This window comes from Myotis brandtii, unplaced genomic scaffold (genome assembly GCF_000412655.1).
Source record: "Myotis brandtii unplaced genomic scaffold, ASM41265v1 scaffold185, whole genome shotgun sequence".
Lineage (NCBI taxonomy): Eukaryota > Metazoa > Chordata > Mammalia > Chiroptera > Vespertilionidae > Myotis > Myotis brandtii.
Window position 1 is genome coordinate 3,342,031 of NW_005356870.1, and position 9,956 is coordinate 3,351,986.

At 38.2% G+C, this 9,956-nt stretch overlaps 1 pseudogene; it reads right to left on the reverse strand.

Annotated features, from left to right (window-relative positions):
* Positions 1 to 8,716: 8,716 nt before the first annotated feature.
* On the reverse strand, positions 8,717 to 9,637 carry LOC106723588 (annotated as a pseudogene).
* Between the last annotated feature and the right edge of the window lie 319 nt (positions 9,638 to 9,956).

Genomic DNA, 9,956 nt, shown 5'->3' on the forward strand with positions numbered 1-9,956 from the left:
TATTAATGTAGATTAATGGCTAATTTTATATAAAGTTCAGGAGAAATTAAATTATTATGTTTTATTCTTTATGGATTATCTTAGGCTGCTCAGGACATTATAAGAAATACCATAAACTAAACAACATAAATTTATTTCTCACAGTTTTGAAGGCTGGAAGTTCAAGATTGGGGTGCCAGCATGGTTGGGTTTTAGGGAGAACCCTTTTCCTGATTTACAGATGACCATCTTCTCTGTGGATCCTCATATGGCAGAGAGAAAGCAAGCAAGCTCTGTCTCTTCTAAATAGATCCAGAGACCTGGAAGCATGGAACAGACTGATGAATTTCCTGGGAAGCGGGGAGGGAGCAGCAGGAAGAGATTAACCAAAAACTTATATGCATATATGCATAACCCATCATAGTGCCATGAAGGCCTGGGGAAGGGGTTGGGAGTGGGGTTGAGGGAGTCAAAGGGAGGTGGGGGTGAGGGAAGGGGACATCTGTAATACTTTCGACAATATAGATACATTTTTAAAAATAAACATAAAAGGTCACTAATTCCATCATGAGGGCTCCATCCTCATGACCTAATTACCTCCCAAAGTCCCAGTCTTCAAATATTACATTGGTAATAGTGCTTCAAAATAGAATTGGGGGGAGGGCACAAATATTCAGTCCTTTGAAGATATTTATTCCTATTCTACACCTAACCAAAGAAGTTTTAATTCAGCAATGAAAACTTAATATATACTTTATATTGTCTGTAGAATTTTCAAAGAGCTTAAATTAATGTGGAGTTTGCATTTACAAAACAGGTAACAAAGCTCTTTGTTACCATCACTTCAAAGTGTAAATAAGAATTATATTCCGTATTGGCCACTTTAATTTTGTTGCATGCACATTAAATTATGTTAATCCTTCAGTGGGGACACATTTATGCATTCGTATTACTACCCATTGAACAATTACTTTATTTTCCAAGGATTATGGACAGGAATAGAAAATATGCAGCCTGTAAATTAGAGGAGCACTTGAGAGCAACCACTTGGAGAAAGCAAAGAAAGAACAGCAAGACGAACAGAAATGTTAAACTATAGACTATTTTAAAAGAAATACAATCTTTGAAAAAATTGTAAGTTGCCTAAGACAATGCAAACTAATCAAAAAACTACCATAATAGTGGTTCATACATGTGATTAGAATTAATGTCTAGAAAAGAATTATCTAAAATTAGCATATCGATTATTTGCAGGTAAACAGTTGCTTCTTCTCCAGCTGAAGGGTATTAAAAAACTGGTTTTCTGAAATAATTTATAAATCTCCCCCTCAGCAATCTTATTTTATGTATAAATGTGGACGTATTAAAGCAAAGTTTTCTGCAAACTCCCCTCCCAGGTGCAATGCCTCCTAGATCTAACCCACACTTCTGTTCATTTGTGGTATCAGTTGCTAGATTTCCATCTCATCTTGGTTTATAAAAAGCATATATTATGTCTTTTTATAATGCAAATGCTTCCTCTATCAAAATTAATTTTGCCACTAAAATACTTATGCATAAATATTAAAATATTTCATTTGAAACAAGGTTTTAAAAAATCTATTAAATATAACAAGGTACTTTTCTTACTATGTTTCACGTCTAATGAATAATTCTTTTATCGAATCCTGGGATTACCCAGGACAAAGTAGTTCAAGTGCAGTGTGGACTCCTCAGAGGAAGAACATCTCAAAACTTGTCCTTGACTCTCAACCAGGCACATTCATCCACAACAAACCCTGAGACAGAATAAGTAAAAGTAAGAATAACAATCATGACTAGAGGAGGTATTTTTGGTTAAGATACACTAAACAGAAAGTTATTTCTGCCTGTTGGTTTTTAAAGTTACAAAATAGTTGCTTCTCAAAATAGTTAATAGTATTAAACATCATTTGATGTTCTCATTGATTACAAATGCTCAATAAAAAAATAAGAAAACCTCAAAGATTTTATTACAGTAAATAATTTAGATAAGGCATTAATCATCCAGGTATATCTTAGATATAGAAAAGTTACTCTGCATAATTATGAAAGAGGATGACATAGCATCTGGGTTCAGAACACAGGCTCCACAGCCAGATTCTCTGAGTTCAAATCTTGACTTCACCACTTCCTTGTTGAGTGACCATGAGTCCATTTATCTAACTTGCTGTGCCTCAGGCTCTTGATATAACAAATGGAGATGATCATAATGATCCCTACCTCATAGGATTATTATAAGGATTAAGTGTATTCATACATATAAAGCAGTTAGAACAGTGCTTAGCACATAGTAATTACTCAAAAAAGCATTAGCTACCCCATTTTGCCAGTTAATTTTTTCACACTGAAGTTGACTTATGTTTCCCAAATTATGTGTCCTAGTTTAGACACTCATGTCATCTATTATGTGCACAGATGTTTTCAAGGCTTCCTACCACTGAAAAATTGTATATAACATCTGGACATCAAAAAAATGAGGTGTCTTTTTTGAAAGCTTGGGGATTGTAAAGAAAGGTGACCTACTTACTTTTGGTCTGCGAATAGCCCGGCCTTTCATACCTGAAGTTTAGAACATAACAAATGCCACACGGCGCTGCACCACCACTTCTGCAGCTTGTCATTATGTCTTTGACAATGGTACCCAGAAGGAGGCTCCAGGGATAACATGGCTGCCCTCCACATGTTTCTCTCTCCCTCCCTCCCTCCCTGCTTTCTACTCTCTCTGAAAAGCAACAGAGACAATATCCTCTGGTGAGGATTAACAACAACAAAAAGTGTCAGGCAGGTAGTCTCATCTGAAGCGTACATGGAGAAGCATCCATTTCTTCTCTCACATGGCTGTTAGTGGTATTCAGTAGTTGTGGGTTGTCAGACTGTGGGCCAGGTTTCTTGTCATGTGGACTTTTTACAACATACCAGCTTGATTCTTCAAAGTTAACAAGAGAGAGAGTGAGTCTACCCGCAAGACAGGCACTAGAATCGTATATAATGTGAGCACATGTACATAATCACACGTATCCCATCACCTTTACCATGTTTCACAGGTGAGAAACAAGTCACAGGCTGTACCCACACTCAAGGGGAGGAGACTTGGTATTCCCATGGAATGATTCTAGAATGCGGCCTCCGCATCCCACAACAAGGTTACCCCAGATGAATCAATGAAGCTTTAACCAGAAATTACTCTCCATTTCTTCCCAACACTCCTTTCAGGGGTTTCGCATGTTATTTAAAGTTTCCCAAATCAGATTCCATGTTTGTAAAATGAATCTTCCCATTTCACCTCATGGGTACATCAAAGAGGGTGATAAGAGGAGTAAAAATGTGATAATATTTTGGAAATAAAAAAAAAACGACTAAAAAGTCACAGATATTAATTCAGACATTTGAGCCCCTGCAAATGGGGAAGAAACTTGCCAGGATGAAGTAGGTATAAAAAAAAATGGCGAAGGACAAGAATATGCAAAAGTACCCTATTGGTTTTCTTTATTTCAAAATGAATTCAATTGAAGAGAAAAATCTTAAGGTTGGCAAAAAGGATAAAAATATTTTATAATTATCTTAGAATTGTGTTTTGTAAATATGATTACTACTAATAAAATTATGAGTGATAAAATATATGTTATGACAATGATGCCGATATGCTTTCAGTGTTTTATTATTCACGGCTCTTTATGCTGCCTGAGGAAAAATGTTTAATTAAACAATTTTCTACAACAATTGGGATAACGCAGGTAACATCAAGGATAATTTAAATCTACATACCACTGCATTAAAGGGAGATGACTTCAGCATGGGATTTTGCTATTAACTATTAAACTGCATTGCTGCCCAGACAGAGTGGCTCAGTTGGTTGAGCTTCGTCCCATGAATCATAAGGTCACCAGTTTGATTCCTGGTCAGGGCACATGCCTAGTTGCAGGCTTGATCCCCAGTAGGGGGCATGCAGCCTATTGGTATTTCTCTCTCTCTCCCTCTCCCTTTTTATCTCTCCCTCTCCCTTCCTCTCTCTCTAAAAATCAATTTAAAAAAAACATATTAAACTACATTGCTTTACACTGTCCTTTTATTTCACTGTCCTTTTTAATGTTAAAAATATTAAGTACCATGGGATAAATTTAGCTTGAGTTTGGTTTTAAAACAATATGTGCCAACCTTAAGTAATAACTGCATCCCATGCACTATTCTAATTGCTTTATATGTATCAGCTCATTTAATCCTTACAACAACTAGATAAAGGACATGCTACTTAATTGCCATTTTCCAGATGAGGTAACCATGTACCAAGAGATTAAGGGATCTTCCCAATTTCACACAGCTGGTAAGTGGTGGAGCTTGAATTCAAACCCAGACATCTCATTTCAAAGTCCAGGCTCTGAGCCATGACATAGCCGTCTCTCTTAATGGGGTTGTATAAGAATTTATTAATATATGGCTTACATTGGGAAGATAAAGATGCTCTCAATATTCAAATGGTTTTGTATTATCAATTTAGTTTCTCATGAGTGGGTGGGACAGGAAACATCTGCAGTAATTTAATTAAGAAAGCCAGAAAAATAATGTAAAGTATTATACACTTTATTTGTAGGCATTAAGAAAAGGTTGTTAAAACTGAGATTCATAAATGGCAGTCCAGAGGAGACTTTATTAAGGAAAAAATAATGACTAAAACCACTTTGCTCTTAGGAAAAGAAGAAAATCCTACCATGCCAAAAAATAAAAAAGGATAATAATCTACTTAAGAATTTTTAATACGGAGACAATTTAGAGAGGCTCAGAGAAATAGATAGCTAGAGCATTAACATTTTTAAAATAGCATTTTAAATGACATTTTTAAAAACGGAGTTATTTGAATTTAACTTAAAGTAAACTTGAAATTTCTTTAATCTTGTTATGTTGATCCATAATTTCAACAGAAAAACAAACACACAATACCATGGAGGCAATGGCAATGACTGCTTACACAACCTAGCAACACCACAGGTCATCTTACCTCGGGCCATAGTACATATATTCTGTATTCTGCTGCAATAAGTTACTCTCTTGTTCTCTGATTTCTCAGTCTTCTTATATCAATGAGATTGTTTTTGAAAACCTACAACATATTCATTATCAATTTTAAATACCTTGTAAGAAAGCCACTTTCTGTGTGTAAAAATTCTACCCATCTGTACTCATAACCCCCAACATATAAAAAGGAAAGAATAAAGGAAGAAAGGGGGAAAGAAAGAAAGCAATCCAGCATTTTCTATATCTTATAAAGCCCCAATTGTCAACTTGACAATAAGTTATCACTTCCAAGCTATTGAGGGTCAACTACAGGAATAATTTGTGAAGCATTGGACAACTACCCAAATGGTGAAACAAGAAATTAATGAGAGTAATTTAAACCATTGTCCCCCAAATCATCCAGCCTCCTCCATGGATCCCCGATTCCTTTACCACCTAGCATGGTCAGTGTACTGTCCTAATATTACTAAGGTGTCTCAAAGCAGCACAGAATGGGGATCTGGAAGAGAAGTAAAACCCCCTACCTCTCCCTTTAAATCACTGCCCTGCTTAATTTGTGATTGCTACTCCCTGTCTATCCCCCTGTAGCTGCTATCACCTTTTCATATTCTTTACCCTTACCCCTTGGAGATCATCCCCTTCCTCATTATCCAAAATAAAAGCAACACAAAGTTGTTATGTATAAAAATTTTAACTGGCCCTGGCTGGTGTGACTCAGTGGTTAGAGCATTTATCCAAGCACTGAAGGGTTATGGGTTCAATTCCCAGTCAAGGACACATACCTGGGTTGCAGCACCTGGATTCCAGGTTCTATCCCCAAGCCCGGTCGGGGGTGGGGCATGAGGCGTGGGCCCTGTGGTGTGTGTGGGAGGCACCTATTGATGTGTCTCTCTCACATGAACGTTTCTCTCTCTCTCCATCTCTTTCCCCCTCCCTTTCTTCCACTCTTTCTAAAAATCAACGGGAAAAATATACTGGGGTGAAGATTAACAGGAGCAACAACAAACGGAAGAGTTAATGATAAAATACAAATCATTATAATATAGAACTGGAACCACTTTGAATTTTATGTAGGACTTTACTGTTCCAAAAAATCACTTCCAGTCCTGGCCACAGGAAATCTTTTACTAACAAGTCCATCCTTGTTTAGACTTTGCTTCCATTTTGGTAGGAGTCTCCTCTCTTTTTTCCAGTTCTAGTGACAACCAAAGAAAAAACACACATTTTTAAAATGTGGTTCTCTCTAAATTGTCAAGGATCAAATTTCATAGTTAGGCCTCCATCCCCCATCAATTTTTGCATATAGGACAGTGGAGATATCAAAGTAGTGAGGGCTCACACTCACATTAAAATTTACTTTCTTTCCTCTTCAAAAATAAATACAGGTTATGTGAATTGTTTTTTCTTTCATTGGGTATAATAATGACTGAGAATTCCAGAGCAAATTTACACACACACACACACACACACACACACACACAACAGGCGTGCACATGTGCAGGAGATATCCTATAGTGGGAGAATCTTCCTTCTGGAGAAAAAAAAAAGCACTGAATTTGGTAAAAGATAGATCTGGGTTCAAGTCTAACTTTGTCACTTGCTAGCTATATGAAGTTGTTCAAGCTTCTAATTGAATCCCTGAATCTTGAGTCTAATCACACCTCCCTCACACTACTATTTTGAGAATTATAAGAAACAATGAATAATGTAATTTTCCTACAGGATTTGAGCAATAAATATTAGTTGTCCCTCCTTTTCTCCTGTAACAAAATTATAGATGCTTGTGATTTCATCACTAACCTTTTTTCCATGGCTCTAGTGCAGTGGTTCTCAACCTGTGGGTCGTGACCCCTTTGGAGGTCGAACGACCCTTTCACAGGGGTTGCCTAAGACCATTGGAAAACACATATATAATTACATATTGTTTTTGTGATTAATCACTATGCTTTAATTATGTTCAATTTGTAACAATGAAAATACATCCTGCATATCAGATATTTACATTATGATTCATAACAGTAGCAAAATTATAGTTATGAAGTAGCAACGAAAATAATTTTATGGTTGGGGGTCACCAAAACATGAGGAACTGTATTAAAGGGTCGCGGCATTAGGAAGGTTGAAAACCACTGCTCTAGTGCCATTTAATTTGTTAATATCTAAGGAAGCAGCTTTTAGAAGAAAAAGTATTAAATGCATGGCATATTTATTTTATTTACAAGGTGATCTTCCTTTCTTCTTTGTGTTTTTCTTTCCAAAATATCTTACCTAATAATAGACAAACATGTAAATTGACCATCCCTCCACTACTCTCACCAGCCAATCAGGAGAGTATGCAAATTAGCCCAACAACGATGGCAGGTAATTTGCATACATAGGTGTGAAGTGGCAGAGCGAAAACTGAAGGCTCTGGCAGGAGCAGCGAAGACTGAAGGCACCGGCCGGAGCGAAGGCCTGGGTCCCGGGTGCCGGAGGAAAACTGGTGCCGGCAGCCAGGGGAAGGAAGGCCTATTGCACTAATCTCTTTGTGCAACGGGCCTCTAGTTCCCTTATAAAGCCCATTGAAAAACAGTATCAGAAATTTCTTAGTAATCTTAAACCTTGCTTTAGAAAACATTATGCCTCATTTTGCAGAAAGAATGTCAATATTTTTTAAAACCTGAAATTTACAAAATTTTGTAAATTAGCTTGGAAGTAATAACTTAGAAGTGATAATTTACAAAAATGGGTAAATTTTATATCCTTTCTGACATATAATTTCAAAATAAAAATTGTAATACATGACCACCAAACTGGAACCTATTTGTAGTATCCATTTATGCCAAAGGACTGAATCCCACCAGCCAAATGTGAATTGAGGCATTCTTCTGAAACATTTGCAGAAAGGATGCTGACAACTCATGGCCCCTAAGGCAAGGCAGTAAAGTTGAAAGGACCTATTGGCTTAGTTCTGGGCTGTGCTTTGCCAAGAGAAGCTGCTGTAGAGGCTGCTTTTGTGGACTTTTTAAAGCCTTTATCCTTTATCTTAGTCAAAAATTCTAATAGAAATATGCCAACTGAAGTGGCCAAAAAATTCTGAAAAAATCTGTAAATAAAATACAAACCCTGAAAAGTTTCTAGATGTTTAATATTGAAAATAATTTAAGTGTAGCTGATGTTAATGTTTTAACTGGATAAGAAATTATATTTAAAACTTAAAAAGGGGCCCAGTCGGAGTGGCTTAGTAGCTGAGCACTGACCAGGAGGTCATGGTTCAATTCCTGGTCAGGGCACATGCCGGAGTTGTGGGCTCAATCCCCAGTAGGGGGAGTGCATGAGGCAGCCAATCAATGATTCTCTCTCATCATTGATGTTTCTCTCTCTCCTTCCCTCTTCCTTCCTCTGTGAAATCAATCAAAATATATTTTTAAAAAATACTGAAAAAGGAGACTGATTACATAAATTATAATACATGCACATAAAGAAACATTTTGCAAAATATTTATAAATAGAAATGCTAATAGAAAAACATCATCCAGGACATGTTAATGAAAAAAGCAAGTTTAAAACAGTGGGTGTACTACTCTCACATAAACTTGCCAAAGTTAGATAAAGTGAAAGGGAGAATTTTATAAAACTTAAAATTTACCTTGAACATTATATATATAAACTGTTTATTTCCCATCAACCTTATTTCCATTCTGTTAAGAGTTTGTGGAAGAACAGCTTAGGACCAGTCCGTGGCTGTTCCTACCCTCTCAGTAACCTGCGCAGTGGGGGCTGCAGACCAGGCTTCAGAGGCAGGCCGAGCGCTCCAGTCTGCCCTAGGAAACTGCCGAATGGGTACAGAGGGCACCAGTCTGCGACCTCAGGCTGCGCAACAGTGAACTCAGGAGCAGGAGCAGTCCATTCACCCTGAAATTCCTCCTGGGTCACAGCCTTTTCAGCAGCGGCCTGCTCTTCCTTTTCGGTCTCTTCAGGTTCTCTGTAGAAGGAAAGATCGGGCATGACTTCCCACGAGTGTGCACGGGAGATGGTGCCACGCATGCGGAGCACTTCCCAGGCCAGCATCCACTGCATCAGACCCACTGAGTGAGCCCCCTTCTTGTTGCCAGGGGTGGCGATGTCCACATAGCGCAGAGGAGAGTCTGTGTTCCACAGAGCGATGGTGGGCAGGGTCACGTAAGATGCCTCTGTGAGAGGCTGGTGGTCAGCCCTGGGGCCAGTAGCCACCAGAAGGCTTGGCTCCCGGAAGGCTGCCTGCATCTGGTTGGTGAAGGTTCCAGGAGTGAAGCGGCCGGCAGTAGGAGTGGCTCCAGTGGCAGCAGCGAACTTCAGCACAGCTCGCTGGCCAGGATTCCTGGACGATGTGACACTGACGTCAGCTGGGTTTTCGATGGCAACAAGGGCACGAGCTGCCAGCAGAAGCTTCTCCCAGGTTCTCTCAGATTGGTGATGTAGATGCCATCACCTTTGCTTCTGTAGATGTACTGTTCCATTTGGAAGTCAAGGTGGTGCCCCCTAAGTGGGTTCCTGCTGCAAGAAATCAGAGGACATCCTCCTCCTCCATTTGCAGGACATCAAGGGCTCCGGACATTGTGACAAGTTTCCCTTAAGTTACGTGGGAACCCAGAACAACGCCATATGGAGCCCTCCCTGGGTAGCGCGGAAGCTTGAACCAATATTTTTAAGTAAAATAAACATTTATCAGAACTGAACTATAATGGCTATAGATATTGTTACACCATAAATCAAGAGACTTTTCATACTAGAAACTAAGAGTAATGCACAGTTGTATATTCTTTTAATACTATTGGTTCAGTTATTCTCAAAGAGAATTTGTATAATTAACACTACAGTAGAGCCCTTTTAGAACTGATTTAAAAAGAAAGAAATGTCAAGAGCTTATATTTAAATTATAATTATTACTAAACTACCCAGGACAAATTAAAAATTGCACTCCAATA